We start from the raw sequence: 21,178 nt of genomic DNA, 5'->3' as shown, positions 1-21,178 counted from the left end.
TGAAAGTCCATCTCAGACCGGTGAAGAATTGGGTGGGAAAACTTAGAGTGACATAATCCCTTAAAATTAGCTTCTTAATGAGGGTTAAAGAAGTACAAATTAGTAGTTGCTGGATTGTCATGGGAATGGGGAGCATGGCATAGGGAATGCAGGCGGCAGTAATGTAATGGCTATGTGTAGAGCCAGAGGGAAGATAATCAGGGAGATTGTTTCATAAACTGTATAAATGTTGAACCAATGTACTGTATACTTAAAACTAATAATAAAATAAAATGCTAAAAAATATTAGTTTCATAATATGCAGTATGGGCAAGTAACACGGACATTAAAAATGGGAATAGAGTTTTTCCAATTAAATATATCTTTCTTTTTAAACTGTATTACTCTTTTATTTAAAAAGTAATGTATATATGTATGGAAAATGAAAGAATAAGATTTTAGATATCACTTACCCAATGTAGCGATTGCCCAATATGATGAGCAAGGCAACTTATTATATATTTTTTCTTGTCTTATTTATCTTCCAGGCTAGATATCCTAATCAAAATATTATGAAATAAAATTCAGATCTTTTTGAATGGGTTGCCAAAAAAAATACAGAATCTCCAGTTAAAATTGAGTTTAAGATAACAAGAATTTTTAAAATATAATTATGTCTCAAATATTGCATAGAATGTGTTTATACTGAAATATTACTTGTAGTTTATCTAAAATTTAAATTTAACTTGGCAGTTTGTATTTGTACTTGTTAAATCTGGCAACTATGAGTGAGATGAGAAAAAAAGAGATCTGTTTACCCTCATTAATTTATACTAATTTTTTACAAAAAGAAAGTAATCTTAATTTTTTATAAACACTCTACCACTTGGTAATAGCTAAGTGAAAATAAAGGTGAAAAGAATAAGAAAGAAAAGGAAAGAAAAGAAAAACAGGCACATGGTATTTATAGTCTCAAAAATGTAAATTGAAGTAATCATATTGCACCTAACCAAAGTTACTTAAAATGTATAAAACAACAGAAGGTATTTATGAGTAGCTATTAGTTTTATGTTTTGAATATATTACAGGAAATTCATTTTGGTTTTGCAGATGATCAACACTGTGTTTAATGGAGCAGTTCTAGGCTTTTGGTTTTTCAGATAGAATATGATTATATGGCAGCTCATACCTGAAAAGGAAATTCAGCTGAACATTTAGCCATTGGCCAAACCATCTGTTGCCAGTTTCAGGAACAATAGTATTAATTGGTGAGGAATGGAGACACTTTCCCTATACCCCAGAGACCTCTCCTGATTATTTGTAGACCATTGGGGCTCGGACAGAGTTTTCTTATAGGGCCTTTAACACAAGAAGCCATCGTGAGACCCCTATGGTCTGGAAAAATCAAAGGATCTTCTGTGAGTCACTTGCTGATATTCAGCAGGGGCTATAGAATTTGCATATTGGAGGGGCTTCTTGGAACCACAGGTGGTTGGAAAGGAGGGCTCAGAGTCTTGTCTTGAAGCTGCCATCTTGGAGCAAGCATCCTTACTTAAGATGGAATGTTTATTTGGGCTAGCTGATGAAGCAGGTAAAAAAGGGGTGGTAGTGGCAGTCTTAACTGTTCATTCCATGACACGCATTACTCCATGCTGTTGCCACTGACATCATTAGCAATTGGCGTGGAGTTTGAAGGCTCATAAGAAAAGCTAGTGCTCTTAAATATGACTTAGAAAATTAAAACAATATTGAGGAGATACTTTTCTAACCAGACTGTATAAACTACATGCTGTCACTGTAGTTTCTCTCATTTTGTTTTCACTTGGAAGCATCTATCCAAAATGCACGTCTGACCCTGTTTCTTCTGAAAAACCTTCCTCTGGAATCTGCCAACTTATTAGATGAAGGCTGAGCATGACAGTGGGTCTGATACAGATGGCCCTGGGAGGCTGATAACCTCCAGCTGCATCTGCTCCCTGTGCACCAGGCATCTGCTTGCCTCCTTTCATCACCTTGCCCAGCTAACTCACCAACAATACTGACTTTGAGTTTTATAGGACAAGATGCTATTTCATGCATGCATTTTCACCGGCTGTTTTCTTTGCTTCCAAGAAATCCCTGCCTCTCCCCTCCCTCCACTTTCCTTTTCCCCAAAGTCTGCTTGGTGACATCTTGTGTCTTCTCCAGAATTACCTCGGATGTCGCTTTCTGCAGGATTCTCTCTTTAGGACTCCTGATATCCCCAGGGTTAAAAAGCTTTCTCTTTTATGTTATTTCTGTATCCTTCTCACACTTTATGTCATATCACGTTATTTGTTCATTTTGTTTACATGTCCTCTTTCCATTCATAAGCTTGTTGACAGCAGGGTCCATCTTATTTTTTGTCTCTATTGCCCCAGTAACTAGACAGAGTCTGTTACATCATAAACAATCACCATGGGTAAATTGTTGGATGAATGAATCCTAGATTTTAGGTTTAGCAATTATTCAATATTCAATTAACGTCAATTTATTCAATTACAATAAATAATTCAATAAATTTCAAAAACCTGAACTCCCATCTGTACTAACGGGACAGTGAATAGTGGTGTCCTTTGTAGGTCCATAGCTTTGAGATTCAAAACAGAGCTGTGCACAATAATTTTAGCTCCTGGCTAGAGCTTTGACCTTATAATTTATTAATAATTATATCTCTTGAATTTCCATTATATTCCTACTTGTAAACTTCTCAGTTTAGTTAGGCAAAGGAAGCAAACAACTGAAGTCTGATTTAAATCTTTTATAAAAATTATTATTTTTATTTTATTTGTTTATTTTAGGCAAGGCAACCCTTGGTTGATCTCACAGGTTGCAAGGACTTTGTCAGTTTACAATCCCTCATTTTTTAAGCTTACAGCACCTGGTCTTCCTAGGTGGTCTCCCATGCAAGTACTAACCAGGCATGACCCTGCTTAGCTTCCAAGATCGGACAGGATCAAGCTTGTTCAGAGCAGCATGGCTGTAGACTTAAACTTTTTTGATGTCTTGGAGCTGCTTGTCAGATTAAGAGAGGTTACAGGACAGAGAGATTTGTTAGGGCATGGGTTTTTCACAGACAGTAGTTAAGAAAACACAGTCAGTGGTAAAACAGAAACAAGAAAATCCTAGGTAAGAGAAATCACGGTGCTCGTATTATAGAGAGTAGCTGCTGTCACATACTCCATCAACACAAGCCTTTGGGTACCTGCTAATTTTCTGATTCAAGTCTTGGTTTGATATGAAGTGTTACAGTCATCCTCTCTCCTTGAACTCATGCATAAATAAACCCTTCCTTAGAAACTTAAGTGGATTGCTTGTCAGTACCCCTCAAAGGCTTCTCTCAACAGGGAATGATTCATTCCGCGTGGCATCAAGCCTCTTTGACTAATTTCTCATTGAAGTTGTACAAGTGACTAATAAGTGGGAAAGTTCTCTGGAGAAAGTAACTTGATTGTTTGTAAGTTTCTTGAATCTGTGTGAAGAATCCCTGAGAGCTGCTTTTGAATGGCTGTGCTTTTCGTTTTGATCATACATTGTTAATTCAAAAATGCCTTAGAAGTGGCTGAAAAATTTTAGTTTTGTTCTTTCCCACAAATTTTAAACAGGAGAACTTCCGCCATTAAGCAAATTTTATAAATCAAGAATATATCCTAAACTTAAGCAGTAGCCTCTGAATTCATGACTATTTTATGAGAGTCGAAATGGAGTAAATGGAATTTGCGGTACCTAGAACGTCATTCTTGGATTGAGAAATCTTGAGAACAGGGGTCCTTCTTAGCCGTTGTTGATATTTTCTTATTTCCCTCCCCTTTTATAAGCTCTGTTCTAGTTCTACACTTTGCGTTAGTAATGCTCTTACTGAAACCAATGGGAATTGTGAACCTGGTATCTCAGTATGAGGCTAGTATCCACTTCTCTTAAAAACACTGACAGAATATATTTTTCTTCTCTCTCTAAGGACCCTAGATGACTCCTCAAAGAAAAAAAAAATAGAGAGGGGGTGCTAGGTCATCACTGCTAAAAATAGCCCATCTGTGTACACACACACACACACACACACACACACACACACACACACACATTTAAATCCATGCATTCATACTGATACCTCTGTTTTTGGTTCTGGTCCAACACCATACCATTCATTCTACCTAGCCTTCCCCTTTCCTAATTTGTAACTCTTTTTGTCCACAGCAGGAAACCTTGCTTTTATTATCCACAACAGATTTACTTTTGCTCAGTCCTAATATACACATAAAATAGTTTCAGAATTGCTAACCTATTACTATGAGAAACACAGTTTACTTGTGTGTATATTTGTGTACAGTTCTTTTTGTCTGTAGCCTTTTAGTATACAGATAAAATGCTATTTGCCAAAATTACTCAGGTTAATTCTTTTCTTTCCTACCCCCTTCAGTGTGTTTTTTCTCATTCATTTGTAACACATGGGATTCATTTGTTATTGTTTGTATTCCATTTTGCCCCTCACCCTCTATCATTAGCTTTAGAGTGTCAGTTATAGTAGGATTGGAATTATGATGAAGTTGAGCCTGACTGATGGGTAGACTCTAGGTTTATTAAAGAAGGTAACTGACTTGTATATACCTTACCTCTTCTATTTTCGATGAACTTGGACTCTGGAGACAAATCACTCTATGAAAACCTGAAATCCACAGCCCCATTATGGTTGCTTTTTAATCTCTTCTGTTTATCATTTTCCCTGCCCATTTCCTGGTCTCATTTTCATAAGAGTTTCTAATTGAGAGAAAAACTGGTTTTGCAGCTCCTCCCTAATCTTTTTAATTTGTGAGGAAATAGAAATGAATAGTCAAAAGGCTAAAAAGTAGGTAGTGGTAAAGAGAAGAAACAGTTGCAAGAATAATTTATAAAATAAGTAATAGATATTTCAGTAGAATTGATGGTCAGTGATATTCATATTGATTTAACAGTAATACAATAAAGAAAGGGCATGTCCTTCTAACCTCTAACTTGGGTTGCTTGGTGGAGCTCCATCAGTGCCAGGAGACACCTCAAGCCAAGATGCCTTTGGGATTAACAAGGTCTTGTTAGTGAGACTCTGAGGTTGGCAAGGCCTCATTCTCCATAAAGTTTAGCTGTGTGTTCTATTTCTGCTCATTCCTTAGTGTGTTCATTTATTTATTTAATCATCTATTGACAGACACACACCTGAAGGACTTTACAGGCGATGCGCAATGGCTGTGTCTCTTCAAGCCGCCAAACATCTTTCTGCCCAGTGCCACTGTCTCTGTTTTGTGACTGCCCTCAATATTAGACTCACCAACACCAAAATATTTAGGAGCTAAGCAAATAGAGTCATGGAATTATGTTGTGAACCAACCACACAAAGAAAAAAACAAAACAAAACTCAGGTCTCCTGCAAAGGGAGCTGTTTTGAAAATCTCTTGCCACATATTGTCTTACTATCTAGACTTCAAGGAGAGAGAGCTTACTACCTAGATGCCTTGCCTTGGTGCTCTTCTCCGAAGCAGTTCAAGCAACCCAGCCCAGGAATGTATTTGAATCAGTATAAACAGGCTTCTCCAATTAATGGGGAAAAACAGCTCAGTGTCAGTGCTGGGAAACCAAGGGCTGGTAGACCAAGGATGGTGATTCATCAGGCAGGTCACAACAAGGCCAATGCAAATTCTAAAATGTGTATTCACTTGAATGCTGTTACTAGCACAGTAAACAGGACTACAAAACAATTACGTCAATACTACAAACAACAAGAAAAATTGCAAAAGTGCCCGAGGTGGAAGTAAGAGATTATTATAAACACCCGAGTCAAGAGTTTATCGTAATATTGAAGAGTAGGATGAAGTTTAAAACTTTGCAACCTGGATATTGATAGTCAGTTTGTTAGTAACATATTTCACTGAAAGAAAGATGCATACCTTTATGTGATGTATATGCTTTATGTATTTTATGAATTGGCTTATGATCTTTGTGGGAGGATAAGGCAGTTTGCACGGGTAATCTCTTTCTCTCTCTTCTTTTCTTTATGTTTTCCATCTAATACACTGGGGAAAGGAAGTCTATTTTGTTTTACCTTGGAGCCTGATCAAAGTCAAAACATTTAATTGTGCAAAGACTGGACAGTGTATCTAATAATTCTTTTTTTCTCAAAGAATAAGACAAAATCTTCTCTGTTTTTGTTGGCAATCTTACTTTTTTCTCTGTTTAAAAATTAAAGTTACTATTTGGAATAATATTCCCAATAGAAATGTCATTTGTTATTGCTCAGGGGCTTGCATTTAAAAAAAAAAAAATGTTATTCCAATCTCTTATTTCAGCATTTCATTCTGCGGAATCCATACCTATCCAGTGGCCTCCAAGGATTAGGCGGAAAGGTGTTTCCAGATGTCCAGATCTTATCTGAACCTCATCTGAATTATGTAAGGGCCTCACGTTTATGCATTTGGGTTGGCTCTTCATTGGAAAATAGCTCACATAAGGTTGTTGGTATTTCCTGCTCCTATTAGGCCAAAACTATTGTAATAACAGCTTTTTTTGGCTGATTTAAGTACCTTTGCTTCAAGTCCAGACCAGAATCAGGAAATGAAGAAGTGTGTGTGAAAAGGAAAACTACTGGGGTAGAGATTTGGGGGTGGGGAAGGAGAATTGTTCAACATGGAGAAGTCATTAAAAAAAGAAAAGAAAGAAAAAAGATCTACTCTTAGTGGAAATTACCACTGGTCAGATTCTCTTCCGTAACTTCTAATTCTGACATGGCATAGATGGACTGAATAGAGCTGAAAGGCTGCAAGGTTCATCAGACTACTAGTTAGAATACTTGATTTCTTAGAAAGTATTTGGAGGTCTTATAGAACTTCGGCAAAGATCTTTAAGGAAAAGAATGCAAATTAGAAATACAAAATTAGATATGAAAGTGAATATCTATAACGAGAAAAGATATCCTAAAGATTACAAATTTTAAAAAGCTGGCAAATGCCATATATATTACAAAATCCACAAAAACAACACAATATTTTGATGAGCCTGACACACTTCTATAATACTCTTTACCCAATATTTTTTGGCTGTATACTCTTCAACTGCCTCTTCAAGAGATAACAATTGTGTAATATTTTCTATAGGGAATGGAATGATAATCTAGTCTTTATATGTGAAAACTTGTTTCTCTCCCACTATGCATACCCACATATATCCAATACAGGATAATGTAGGAGAACCTGTACCTATAGCCTTTGGTAGAAGCCAGAGGAATCAGCACAAAATGTGTGTGTGTGTGTGTGTGTGTGTGTGTGTGTGTGTATGAGAGAGAGAGAGAGAGAGAGAGAGAGAGAGAGAGAGAGTGTAGGGGATAGGGGGAGCACAGGCCTCAAAGCCAGTTCTATATCAGGAAGTCTCACAATAACGTGACTATACACACGAAAGACTTTGGACCACAAAAATGGATCCTATAAAATTTAAACTATATACATTAAGTCCTCAAGTAACATCTTTGGTATGTTCTGAAACTTTAAGTAAAAGACATATAACAAAACCAATTTTACCATAGATTAATTGACATAAACAATAATTAAGTTTCTATAGGACCTCATCAACATCACAACAAAAAGATATTGAACAAAATGACATTATTTAAGGACCTTCTGTATATCAACTTTTCATTAGCTAGATCCTAAAAATTCTCAAGGCCATCCAACATGAAGAGAAATCTGATGGAGGAGAAATTGGTGTGGAAAGAAACAATGATATTTACCAGTTGTGATTTAATCACCAATTGTGATTAAAATGTCTCACTCTTACAGATTTTATAGACATGTATGACTATGTGAGCACATTAGTGGTCCTCTTTTTCTTCCAGGATCTTCGAAGGAGCCCATGAAACAGGAGAGCCCTAGTGTTTAGCTGTCATTACCTTTACAATAAATCTACCTGTGGTTGTATGTGAATATGAGCAAGTGACCTAACTCTTGAATTCAGTTTCTACATCTGTCTATTGCACTGGATTCTTCTGAGCACCAGATAAGATAAGTACACATAATAGCCTGAAAAGGACAGACTCATCTGTTTCGTAACTTACTCAATACAAGCCTCATGTGCTTCACCTTCTAGATCTCACTAAAACTTTGCTTTCTCTCAGAACATTGGTTCTTGGGCACCCCTCTCAAGTGGGGGCAGCTTCTCCCATACCCTTCTGTACCATAGGTCCTAGAGGTGGAGTAGCTCCTTCTTAAACCTTGTTGCCAATCACAGATAATTTCTTCTTCCTAATTTCTTCAAAATTCTAGAACTTTGTTCCACATGCCCTCTAATCTTCCTTTTCACTATCAGCCTTCTGTTTTGTCCACCTGACTAGAATGTAGGCTGCATATCAGTGTATGTTGTCTTCCATCCCCAGTAGTTAGAAGAGTGCCAGGCACCTAAAAAGCTTTCAATCAATATTTGTGGAAAGAAAAAAGGAACATAAAGAGTGAAAGAGAGAAAAACATCTGTCTTGCTCCCTCTTGCCTCCAATCAGATCTACAGCCTTCTAGGATCAGACATATTAATTTTCCCAACAGAGATCATGCCCAGTCTTATCTTCATGTCTTTGTTTCTGTGTTCTGTGTTCTGCAAAATAAAATATGTCAGACCCTGCCCCTCAGCCTATCTTTACAATTTTCTCCCGTAAGGCATCTCACATCTGATGTCCTTGACAGAGCTTGTACTGGCTGTCGAAGTCACACCAATTTCTTTCTTTTGGCTCTTACTATACTTGAAGCTAATAACTTCTATACAGTATTTATCATAAGTTTTGGCAATAATTGTAATTTGAGTGTGACAGGAACCTTAGTTATATCTGCTCAGCTAGTGCACATCCACCTTAAAGACTGAGACCAGTTCTTAATCTTTTTTTATATCCCTTACCATGTCTAAACCTGTGCTAGATATATGGCTTAATAAATATATATTGATCTATTGATAACAATCACATGGCAATCAAAAGCAAAATGTTAAACTTATTTTTATTTTTAAAGGTAGAATATGTGTGTATTTAGATAAATACAAAAATTAGATATAATTTTATATCCAATCAAAAAAGACATAAAGGTAAATAATTATTTGGATTATCTTCACTGTTACAGAAAAATCAATAAAAGTTCAGTGAATTCTGACTTAGCTTATGTAATTGGGGATCAAAGTCTCCCAATATGTATGCGAAGCAGTCTTGACTCTGAGGCCAGAGGCCCTGATCTCCCTAGGGCATGTCCTTATTGTGACAGCTGCCAGGAAAACATCACCACCTGCAGTAACCTGCACCACTGCTGGCTTGGCCACAGTCCAATATCTGGCCATCTTAGGACAACTCATGAAGTTAGAGCCACTTTCTGTTTCACAAACTGGATGACTTTGAATAAAGTTTCAGTATTTGAGGGCTGGGGCACACAAGAATTAGGAGGAGGAAGGAGACTGAATAGCAATTACAGTTTCGGTTAAAGGAATTAAGAAAGAAGTCAAAGTATCTGGGTCATCCTAGAGCTGAAAGGTGATTCCTCTGAAATGGTTACCAATAATTAAAGCCCATCAGGCCTTCTAGTTCCGAAGAATTGGCCATGGGCATTTCTCCTTTTTACTTGATTTCTGGGTTTAGGGGTAAGAAAAAACTGGGAATTAAATTCTACTATATCCCTACAGATTTTTGGTGAAGAATTATCTATTTTAAAATGTCTAGTTTCTTATTTTCTGCATGATCTTATATATATATATACTCTAAGAAGAAAGAAATAGTGACATTGCTGACTTGAAAAGGAAGAACGAAGAATTTCTCACCCAAATCTACTCACCTATTATATACCTGTATTCTGTGGCACTTACTTATCCTTATGAAAAACATTGTACTATCACAAATTCCAATAAAACAGAAATAAGTCACATTTAAAAGCCAAAGAGGCAAAAAAAAAAAAAAGTTATCAGATATGGTAACTTTATAAAATATATACTTAAAGGTCTAAAGGTCACTTTAGAATATATACTTAAAGGTCTAAAGGTCACTTTATAAAATATATACTTAACATTTTTCCTTTTAAAGAATATCTTCAGAATGCTGATAAACGTTTGTTAGGAAATTTGTGCAATTAGATTTTTTCTAATCAATTCTTTTCCTCATCACTGCTTTTAGCCTTGAATATATTATCAAAGGCAATGGTCTCTGGGTTTCTGCAAACATCTTTGTAATTATTTGCTAGGGCTGCAGTAAAAAAGAACTACAAACTGAATGGCTTAAATAAGAGAAATTTATTGTCTCACAGTGCTGGAGTTTAGAAGTCTGAGATTGAGGGGTTTGTTTCATCTGAGGGCTGTGAGGGAAAATCTGTTCCATTCTTCCCTCCTAGCTTCTGATATTTTGCTGACACATCACCCTGACCTCTGCTTTCAAATTTACATAGTGTTCCCCCTCTATGTGTGTGTCTGTCTTTATGTCCAAATGTTCTCTTTTTATGAGGACATCACTCATATTAAATTTAAGAGGCTCACTCTGACGACCTCATCATAACTTGTTTAAATCTACAAAGACCCTATTTCCAAATAAGACACATTCTGAATTTCCAGGGCTTAGGCCTTCAACACATCTTTTTGGTGGGACACAATTCAATTCAGTCCATAGCAATCCATACCTACATCTAGCTCGTAGTCACATGGGAAGGCAGGCAATGGCTCTCTCAGCTGTGGTTCGTGGTATGTGCCATCCTTGCAATATTTCTAGTTATCTCGGTTGATGACACTGGTTTTCTAAAGAGAGGATGGTTGAGATGTCTATAAATTGTCTAGCTTATTAGATGTCAGATTGTCTAGCTTATTAGAATTTCAGCTCAATAGGTCTTTGGGCAAATTGCTTAACCTTTTTGTGCCTCATCTTTGTGCCTATAAATGTGGCCTCCATGTTCAAATGACTTGCTGCAAGATTGAGTACTGTTGGAATAGAAGTTCAAGTGCACTTAGTATTATTTGGCCAGTGCATGTGAGAGTAAATGTCCCTTTATGCATCATGTGAGTTCTATCCCATTCATTACCCAGCATGGGTGAAAAACAACAGAAAAAGTGAAATTAAGGGAGAAAAATAATTCTAATAAATCTTAGCTTACAATGCAAATGTTATAGCTTTGATATCTTTTTAAAACTTTTACCATCATGTGATTGTTGATCATAAGTTTGCACGGAGAGTTTATCAGTAATAATAGGTACCACACAAAAGACCCTTTGTTTTGCTTCTTTGGATTCTGCTCTTGATTAGTTAGTTGCTCATCATTTATTCCTGCCTAAGGCACAGTGAATGATCAGCATCCAACCAAATGACTCAACTAATAACAAGCATCATGCTGGGCACTGTGAGATGACTCAGAGATGAAGCTGAAGACTGATCAAGAATGCTGTTGCTAAAGTATATCCTGGGTAAACCAGCATGGGAAGTCCAGGTGCCAAGTGCATTGAACCTTGGTTGGAAAATTCTTTCAAATTTGCTGTACTTTTGAAAACTTCCACAATGAAATGTTATAGGGAGAAAGCCACATAAATCAACCCTCATGAATAACTTATTTAGGGTGAAAAAGCAAGGTCTGTTAGGATTCATTTGTTGTGGATTTAGGAATACTCAGAAATAGAGAGATCATGGCCAGTTTTAACTCTCTTGGTAAATGGCTCGATAAACAAACATCGTCACTTCAGCTTTTGATATTTGTTCTCTCGTTTTTAATGATTGGAATGTGATAAGCAGCCTTTTGGTCTTGTTTTATTTTGTTTTGTTTAATTAATAGCTGCCAGAGTCCACCAATCTGCACATTTAAAAATTAGTCTATCTCTAACTGTTTTTAAATCATCTTCATTTATTTATGCCTTAGATATGATTATGAACTTGATAGCAGGGATACAATAAAATGCATATAAAAAAAGGCATTCCTACTTTGTGAACCATCTTTTTCTCAGTTCTAAAGCAGAGCTGTTAAGCATGTAGTCTCTAGAGTCAGATTGTCTAGCTTATTAGAATTTCAGCTCAATAGGTCTTTGGGCAAATTGCTTAACCTTTTTGTGCCTCATCTTAAAGTGCAGATAGCGTGAGTTCCTACATCATATGACTGTTAGTGCCCATAGTAAGGGCTCAGGAAATTCAGCTATCTCTCTAGAAAGCTTTATTTGCCATTCTCTCTCTCTCTTCTCCTCCCACATCTCTATCTCTATCTCTGCTCATTTCTCTATCTATCCATAATCTATTCGTCTCAGACCAGGGATGTGCCGAAGGAGATAGCCTTCTTCCTTTCCTGACCTTTGGATGGCTTTCACAGACTCCGTTCTAGTCCCTCTGCATTATGAAAAGCAGCCTTCTTTGCTTATGGAACACCCTGAGCATCCCATTTATGTCTCTCTACTTCACAGATAACTGATTCCTTTATGAACATTTTCTTCATCATCAATATTTTTTTCTTCACTACTCTGACCTTTTCCACAATCAGGTCTGAACTTCATCTGCAATCCCTTGGTCTAGGTCCCTTTCAGATGCCAGGTGAAACATTTACTCAAGTATCTTACTTGACAAGCAATAAATGCACAAAATTTATATTAGTGCCCTTATGTTAAAGCCATCAAAAACTACATTCTTCTTTTCTCCATAAAACCAACATGATAATAATAATAATTATTAGTCAACCATGATGATAATAATAGTAATAATAATAATAATGCTTTCCATTAAGTTAAATTGGTTTATATACAAATATAGGTTTTAAAATATAAATTACAAAATGTCTAAACAACATCTTTGTGACCAATATATAGTTCAGTGAAACAGTTAAAGGTCTAAACGTGAACCACACTAGATACTGCTATACTTCCCTGTCATATAGCCAAGGAGGCTGACATAGAATAACTGATTTGGAGAAGGTGGGAGTTGGAGCACAGAGACAAAACATTTGTAATGGTGATGGAAGGGCCTAATAGGCATCCCTCAGTTAAAGGTAAAGATTTTCTTACTGTTTCTTTTAGGGACTTTAGCTGGGCTACAATGTCTCAGAAACGTATATATTGTTCACATTAATAATAAAGCCCTCACTAGAAGAATCCTATTCATTTTCAGGAGACCATTGTCAGAGGTAAATGATACTGTCTGTAGTCATTGTCCTTGTGCATAAAATGCACAAACAGGATCCCTGTGTTCCTCTCCCATCTCTGGGGTCTGAGTACTTTCTGCTATTTAACCTGGCGCATATCTTTAAAACACAGATTTAAATTCAACAGATGATTTTGGCATAACCTAGAGAGTAAGAACCATTGCCTTCTCGACTTTGGGCCTAATTAGGGCCCATTTCCCATCTGGTAGAGCTACACAATAAAAAGCGAGTTTCTCAAAACATGCCATAATCATTAGATGTTATGTATACATCACTAATGTTACTTGATCTTCAGATATCTTATCATTTCTCAAAATCAATTTTTTTATAGTTGTGATGATATATAAGATTAATTTTAAAAAGGATTTTCTATAAATATAAAATGACAGTAACGCTTCAGTTAAATCCTGTGAGTGTAATTCAATCCTTTCCTGGAAGCAGATGAGGACCTCATTTGGGACCATAAACCCTACTGGCCACAGTAGAGCTTCCAAAAGTGAAGTCAGCCGGGTCAAGGAAAGGCCTTTTCACTTTACTAGAGTGTCCCAATTCTCACTGATTAGTTGAGCTCTGTGAACAATGGAAGGAGGATACTAGATAAAAGAATAGTGTGTTCTTGGCATAGAAGGCTTCAGTTAGCAGCAGAGATTTACTTTTGCAGGTCTAAAGGAAGGCCTGTTTCTTTCCTTTGAAGCAGTGAAGGACTTTCATGGAGTATGAGCCCAGAAACCCCTGCCTCTAATGAAGGAGCAGGACAGCCTTGCTCCTGGCACCACCTTGCGTCAGTCATCCCTGTCTGCTCTTCTGCCAGGCTTCCTTATCATTGAGTCCCAGCTATCTTCAGAAAAGTGATCTTAAGAGGTCCCTTTGCACTAAGGCCTATGTGCTACATCTTGTAGTCTTGCACAAATAAATGCTTTGGCTTTTTGTCCCCAAAATGGCAATTTAGGGACTTGAACATCTAGCACTTTATTTGAAGTGCCTAGGATAGACATCAGTTTAGTTAATTAGAAGATTAATTTAGGTAATTGTGATTTTTTTCTGTTTTCCACACATAATATCTCTTAAATTTGCATTTCAGGCTACATCTTGGTGGTTTTCAACTCTTCCTGCACACTGGAGTCATCTAGGGAGTTGTGAGCTATCCCAACACCCAGTTCCCATTCCGAGAGAGGGTGTGATTAAATTGGCCTAAAGTAGGGCCTAAGTATCATGTTTTTCAAAAAGCTTCCAGACAATTCTAAATGTAGCCAAAGTTGAAAACCACTGCTAGCTTTATAATATGATACTTCCAAAAGTTAATTCTATTGAAATCAACCACCATCACCAATAACAAAATTTGACTTGATAATGTCTTGACAGCTGAATAGTTTATGCAGGCATTATTCTCAGTTTGAGATTTTTCTGGGGTTTGACTATATTTTGCAATTTAAGTGACAGAAGTAAAATTCCAGGATTTAGCATCCCAATAAGACAGAGAGAAAGTCTATCACACAATGGTGAAGTAGTAATAACAATCCCCAAATTCATATTTTTATACTGTTTAGAAGCAGAATTCATCAAGAAATTTAGTCAACAAAATTACTAGAGAAAGCTTATTTTCTCAATTTGTCCATAAAATTTCTAACCTTGAAACTTTGGAGAATTTAGTCCCTATAAAGTCCAACAAGTGTAACGAAATCAGCTGTGATGTTTTCGCAGTTAGGTTACATTTGATTGATTTTTGAGCCTTTAGTCTGGAGCAAATTTGCATCCACAGAGCCAGTCAAAGCTATGAAACCTCCATTTGGCCACATATGTTTATCTCCTTTCATAAGCAAGGTTATTAACTTTCATGAGAGTGATAGCGGGCAAGAATAAGGCTGGTTTGGCTTTTGAGAACAGTGACTGCCTGAGAAAATGATTCCATTTGGTTCCATTTGATGGGAGGGAGGTTCACGGGACACCTGCCCGGGCAGCTAAGAGGAGGGAGGTAGCATGCCCTTCCTATTTGATGTCACTCGTGTCAACTTGATGAAATGAGTTTTATGAGCCAGATTGCTGGCTTCTGATGTTGATGAAAAATAAATGTAAAAAATGCATGTGAGCCAACTCGTTAACCTCTTAGAAAGTGTGAGGAACACACATATATAAAACTTTTCTGGAGGATGAGGGAGTAAGGGGAATAATTGGGAAAAAAGAACAAAAGAGATCTAGTATTTTTAAGTGTATGTATTTAGATGGTGTCTGCCCCTTTGTTGAACTGGAGGCGCATTTGGCTGCTGCAATCACTTAATAACTGCACCTTTACCGTGAAAGCTAGGGGTTGGGCAGGATGCAGAAATTCAATGTAATCATTGCTGACATTCATTTAAAGCCAAAGGCACAGAAGGAAGTAATTGGATTTAATGAGAAGAGAGTCTTAGAATAGAAGTGCATGGGATTTCATTTAGTTAATTTAATTAAACTTATACTTTAGATTATCTCATTTAAATTGCCCTTGTTTCCATTTATGCTTTGACTCTCTGGCCTTTATTCAGTAAGCAAAATTTTCCTGATATGAAATAATGGAGATCTGTTCTCCTCTCCCTTAGGGCCCTGCTGTATCCTCACTGTCAGCTGGGGCCAACTGACCCAGGTCCTACCAAAGGCAATCTCCTTCAGTGCGGCATAGGTCGTCATAGGATGTGAGCACCTGAAGGGGCTTGAAAAGCTCTAGCATTGCCCTGGTGCTCTCTCTGACAGCAGTGTGAAGTCTCCACTCTCTGAGCCTCTGGTTGTTTCCGTAGCTATGGGAGCCTGTGTTACTTGTGCAGCAGGATGTAAGCTCTCAAGAGCACCTAACACTCTCAAAGGCAAAAACCATGGGGACTTTACCAACACATCAGGTGAGAACTAAATGTTCTTTCTCGGAAAGAAAATCAGTCTTGCAGTCATACAAGGTCCTTTATCCCAATCACAAAACCAGATAAATGAAACCAGTTAGACCTCAAGGTTAGCTAGGCCGGTGATGCAGTAAATTCCTCCTGATCTACATCCTAACAGCCCTTTGCCTTGGTTGTTTCTCTCTGCTCAAAGTAGGAAGTGTGGTGGAGCAGCCTGTGCTGGTAAGGGAGGAAGCAGTCCCCCTCGTGGCTCCTTCGGAGGTCCCAGGAGAGGGGTAAAGGAGGCAGCAGGCGTCCTCATAATCTCTCACTTCTTTTCTCTCAGTTAAACAAGAATGACAAAAGTCATGAAACAACGCATTTCTCGATAGGATAATATGGACTCATTTCCACTGCAGGAGGGAATCAGGCTTTCTTGCCTCTCAGCACGTCCATTTTCATGGGAAGTCTGAAATTACTGTCTTCAAGCCCTCTATTTACCTCATTCCTCTTTTTCCTTTGACATTTTCAGAAAATATGTGCTATGGTAAATACTAAATAGAGTTTTTGTTTCCCTTTAGTAAGAGCAATATTATTGGGGATACGTTTTTGTGTTAATTTAAACACACACACATACCATTTATGCTTTGTAGAATAATGGCCTGCTTTCTCAGCTTTTGTCATTCTTCGCCAATAACTTGTGTACATATATAAACCATTAAATTATGGTTATTTATTCACTCTCAATAGAACAGGCAAGGCAGCAATATAGACAGCAACCACCTCAATAGACATTTATTGGGTAACCACTTCTTTTAAGGCATTGAGCCCAGGTAATGTGGTTAGTACAAAAATGTAGACGACTTGATCACTCTCCCAGGGGCCTCTAGTCTAACAAATGGGATTAAGCCACAGGTACAAATAACTAATTCAAAGTAGGAAGTGGCAAACACGAAATACAAAGAAAGTGCTGTGAGCTTTCTGAAGGAAGTAAGATCATGTCTGATTGGGGGTGGGTGGGTCAGGGAGAGTTTTGTGGAGGAAGTGGTTTCTGCACTGGGCTCCAAAGGAGGCAAAGGTTTGGACAAGTATTGGAGGGTGATGGGTGGAGATGGGTCACCCTAGGTAGTGGAAGTAGTGAGAGCAAGTGATGGCCCTGGGAAAGTGCTGAGCACTTCCTGGGCCCATAAACTAGCTGTTTGGTTGTAATGTAGAGCATATGTCTGAAGGTGGTAAGAAGTAAGATCTGCTAGAGTAAGATCTTGAGAGTACTTCATGTCAGACTAAGGAGTTTGAGCTTTACCAGTGTAGATGCCCAGGTACAGAGAGACCTTGATCTAAGTATTTCCAGAGCAGGGGACACCCTAGCAGCCTCAGCCCTCCCCAGCTTGGACCTGGTGTGCTTGTGATGAGCTCCTAACTCCTGGCTGTCTTGAGTCACATCCTGCGCAGCCACCCATATACACTGGCTGGGTGCCCCTGTGGGCCTGAAGCTTGGTCCACTGGGATGTGACCCTAGCATCCATTTAGGTCTTGTTAGAGGAAAATGTTCTTGTCCCACTATCCTATACTTGACCACCAGCTGCTGGCTAGGACGTGAGTAAGAGGTAGGTGTGGGATTCAGTCTGGTGCTTCTGGGTCTTTCAACTCTACCACATCTGCTTCACATGGTTTACTTTCCTAATGATGTGTTTGTCATATTAAATGTGTAGTAGTTGCTTTTCAAAATTTATTTTTTGCTTTAGAGACATCTAAATAGACACATCAGAAGAAATATTAGCTGAAAAGCAACTTCGGGACACTCATTCATGAATTTTTTTTTTGAATAAATGAATATACTGAATGATCCCTATATGATAGATGCTGTACTAAACACCATATCTCATTATTGATTCTTTTAAGCTGTAGTATATGTGAAGAACCATGTTTAGCATCAAAACAAAACACAGTCCTCTTATATTACCATTTTATAGTTGCAAGGATTACATGAATACTATATTTAGAAGTCTTAACACCGCACACAGTAGTCACTAGTATTATTATCACTAATAATTCTACACACTGTCAACTGTCTGGTTCAAAGAGTTTTTAGCGAGAGATATATATTTCATCTCTCAATTATAGGCTGTAAGGCATTTTACCATCAAAAATTAACACATCTTTCTAGAAAAGTTCAGAGATTTGGTTTCTTCAAAGTTACAACAGTCATTACAGTGTGTCCCAATGTAGATACTCTGGTTGCTAAGGACTGTATTATCAGAGTAAAAAGTGGGCTGATGGCAACCGTCATTTTATTTTCTTTTATTTTTGTTCCTTGGAGGGAAAAAAGCAGTTTGGCAGATGTTTGGGCTTGTGTCTGAGACATCGGAGCAACACTGTAGAAACGAACAGTCAGCATGATGATAGCAACCTCATTTGGCTGACTTTTGGACTCATCTGCCATCCCACAGCTGTTCGTCACTGTTATTCCCGGGAGTAAGAATGCAAATGCTTGTGTTAAAGAAACTTCCATGTCATCAGTTCACTATGCAGAGAACTGGAAATCTTCCTCCTCCCTGGCGATGGCAGCGTAGAGCCCTTCCCTTGATCATGAGCAGAAATAAATATTTCCTGCATAAAAATTGATTTTCCAATACTACAAGATTTTATGTCAGTTATCCAAGTACTTAATAGCCTTAAAATTAAATCTTAATACTAGCCTAGAGAGTTTTGAATCTAGATTTAGAGACATCATAAAGAGGAATGATTACTATGTCAAGGAAGGTAATTTTCACTACGAAAATGTTAAATCTCACTGGTTTATTTTATAGCAATAATATCATATGGACACATTTTATGCAAAGTTGTACAGAGAGAAAAGGAGGAAAGAAATTAATTTTGAGCCTAAATATAATCATGAATAAACAAGTTCAAAAAAGTGAGTTAATTTTAACATCTGAATGCTCACCCAATTTGTCTTATACAATAACAACAAAACACAAATACATCATGTCAGGTTGTGTATGAAAGTTGCAAGAGCTTGTCATTTCCATTTTTTTAAAAGGAGAAACAAATGTGTCTGGCTCACTCACTTTTTCCTAACTTCGAGTTTTCACCTTTAAATAAACATTATGGAGACTTGCTGACTCACAGTACTTACCTTCATCTTGGTTCTTTAAGAACCAAAAATAGTGCCACCAAGAAGGGACAAACTAACAATGAAAGTTATTTACATACACAAGTAGTATTATCACATACATACAGTTACGTCTGTTAATTGTCAAAAGTCTGCATGAGATCACCTCTAAATAAGAGTTGCTTTTTAAAATACTACACCAAATGATAAATCTAGCAACAGTTTTTAGATCTGCAGGTCAAGCCTCAGCTGATTTTCCCTTCTGGCAGGTTAGGCACACGTTCTAATGCTACCATAATACTCAGGATTTACATTAGCATTGTTGGCATCACAGCACTTAATATTTGTTGGCTTAAGTATCTCTCTTCACAATCACATGAATTTCTTGAGAACAGGGACTGTCTTGCCCATCTTGGTTTCAGTATGTGAACCAAGGTCCAGATCAGCCAGCAGATAGAAGATTCTGTGTATAGGCTTCTAGGTTTTTACTTCAGGTCTTTTCATTCCAGGGTTTAGACATCTGTAATTTCATTGTCAGAGTCATGACTAAGGCGGAAGCATCCAGCCTAGTCATTCAGAGTGAGGAACACAGGTGAGACTCCTGAAGACACAGTTATGTAAATTATGTAGATGAAAAACTGAAGGAGAGATGGGGAACCACCATGACAGCTTCCTGTCTGCTTCCAATCCTTTTCTACATTGCTGCCCAGTGAACTTTTAAAAATGCAAGTCCAATTAATGCACTTTTCTGCTTAAAACCCTTTAATACATCCAAGGGTACTTGGGATAAAGACCAAAGCTGCTTCACCTGCTGATGAAGCCTGGAGTGACTGGCTCTTCTCTCTGCCTGTTGAAGACTCTGCACTTCACCACACATGCTCTTTTTCAGTTCATTGGAACAGACGGCTCCCTCCTGCCTCAGGGCCATTGCACCTGCTCTTCCCACTGCCTGCATGTTGGAGCAGTAGCAGCCTGCCAGCCCTTCTGCTGTCTTTGGCTGCCGGCCTCTTTTGTTTGGCCAGCTCAGAGATTATTAAAGTGTGAATCCAAATGCCTTAAGGCCAGTCAACTTCTTCCGGTCTGCCTAGAGCCTTAATGTTTTCATCAGTCTTACCCTGCCAAATGTTACCTGACTGCCACCCAGAAGGAATTTGAGTATGCAATCCTTGGACTGATTAATTCCTACAAATCAGCCAGTAATCTGCACAAATGTCACTTTCTCAAGGAAGACTTCACAGCCCTACATTCTCAAAGTATCTTGTACTTTTCTTCATAGCACTCATCTCAATTGTCATTAAATAATTGATTGAGTAATTAGGTGTTTAAAACCTATCTTCCTGGCAAAGAATCTTGTCTTTTCACCATTTCTTTACATACAGAAGGCACTCATTTATTGAATAGATGAATGAGCGACAGAACTGAAGTATTCTAAAACAATAATATAAATAATTCTCTAAAAGCTTTAAATGAAAAGTATGGGCAAACATTTTTCTGAGATTTACTTGAGCTTAATTCTTCCAGTAGACACTGGGATCCCTTAACTCTGAGATGATAATATTGTGTGAAGTTTATAAGGACAGCGATTTCATATGAATGTACCATGTTCCATTGGACAGAAGTAACGGGGAAGCAGAAGGCTGCAGGCTCCCTAAAATTAAACTGGAACATGACTGTTCTTTTCATTATTCATCTTCTAGCTTTTATGTAAAGATAATGGACTTCTGCACAAGATTTGTCTGAACAAATCTTTCATTAGTGCTGGGACTATGTCTGTCTTATAGATTGTGATATCATAGCCCCCCAAATGGCGCCTACCACTGAGTATGTGATCAATAGATATTGGTTGAATGATATATATGTATGATAACCTACTTGTGGGTGAAGATATATTTTCAAAGTTAGGATCAGATTTCTACTGTATTTCAGAATCAGGAAATGGCAAAGCTGTTCCATTGCAGGTAGTGTTGTAAGCATTACCTGCCACAGTATGCTGTTTCTTTCATTCATCCAATCCAATTGCAAAATCAAACCAAATAACCACCCCTTCCCTAAATGATATTAATGCCGGCCTTTCAAATGCATTTCAAATCCTT

The 21,178-nt window shown here is 37.6% G+C and overlaps 1 pseudogene; it reads right to left on the bottom strand.

Annotated features, from left to right (window-relative positions):
• Window positions 1-2,866: 2,866 nt before the first annotated feature.
• Window positions 2,867-2,985, bottom strand: LOC112482575 (annotated as a pseudogene).
• Window positions 2,986-21,178: the final 18,193 nt, after the last annotated feature.

Source organism: Pteropus alecto, unplaced genomic scaffold (genome assembly GCF_000325575.1).
Source record: "Pteropus alecto unplaced genomic scaffold, ASM32557v1 scaffold185, whole genome shotgun sequence".
NCBI lineage: Eukaryota > Metazoa > Chordata > Mammalia > Chiroptera > Pteropodidae > Pteropus > Pteropus alecto.
This window is presented reverse-complemented; position numbering and strand designations above follow the sequence as displayed.